General features: G+C 48.2%; 1 protein-coding gene across 1 annotated transcript in view; it reads left to right on the forward strand.

Annotated features, from left to right (window-relative positions):
• LOC106011199 (selenoprotein S) overlaps positions 1 to 944 on the forward strand; it is a gene marked incomplete at its 3' end in the record, with an annotated part of 10,032 nt that overhangs the window by 6,826 nt on the left and 2,262 nt on the right.

A 944-nucleotide genomic window follows, 5' to 3' on the forward strand; every position in this document is an offset into this window, starting at 1 on the left:
AGTTGAAAGCAACCAAACAAACAGGTAGCCAAGCCTGTTTTTAAAAAAACAAAACAATAAAAATGTAAAATTCCTAGTTGTCCACTGTGGTCCGTGATTGATGAGTGTTCAGTATACATGTAGTTTGCTTCTTCTTTCCTATTAAACATCTATCGCCCTTATCTGTCCTCCTCCTTTTCTTTGTATGTTTATCTCCAATAACTCCTTTACTGTTCAACTCATATATGACCTATTTATGTTGCAAGTGCAGTAAAACTGTTACTATAACCAGAGAGTCTATAACTATAACTCAACTGCCCATCGTGTCGCGCCCCGGGGTCCAGCCACAGCAATGACGGTTATCATCATCACTAAAAATAACGGTACTGTTCCCTCCCGGTACTTGTCTCAACTTGTCCTCCTGTCCACGTCTCCTCTCACTTTCGAAGCCCCCTCCCTCTCACCCTCTCCTCTCTCCCCTCCCCGTCACCTCCCAACCCCTCGCTCCCTCTGCTGTCCTCTATCTGACTCTACGTTACCTCACCCTCACCCTCACCCCCTCACTCTCCCTCCCTCATCCTTTCCTCTCCCTGACTCTATACCTCCCACCCATACCCCTACCCCTCTCCCTAACTCCTCCACCATCTCCTTTCTCCCCACCCCACCCCTTCTCATCCCACATGCTCCGCGCATTTTTAAATGTTTCCCCGTTCCCTGTCGAGCTATAAAGTGAAAAGTGTCCGCTAGCTGCGTGCTAGGTAACGGGACTGGGTTTGGTAGTTGGTGTCAGTCCGCGGTCACACTTTAGGAGGGGTGGGGGTTACATGTGAGGGGATGATGGGGATTTAGGGGGAGAAGGGGGGAGGATTAAAGATGTGATTTTCTTGGGTGGGGGTGGGGGATATTAGGGCGTTCTTCTTCTTCTTCTTCTTCTTCTTCTTCTTCTTCTTCTTCTTCTTCTTCTT

This window comes from Aplysia californica, unplaced genomic scaffold (genome assembly GCF_000002075.1).
Source record: "Aplysia californica isolate F4 #8 unplaced genomic scaffold, AplCal3.0 scaffold00070, whole genome shotgun sequence".
Lineage (NCBI taxonomy): Eukaryota > Metazoa > Mollusca > Gastropoda > Aplysiida > Aplysiidae > Aplysia > Aplysia californica.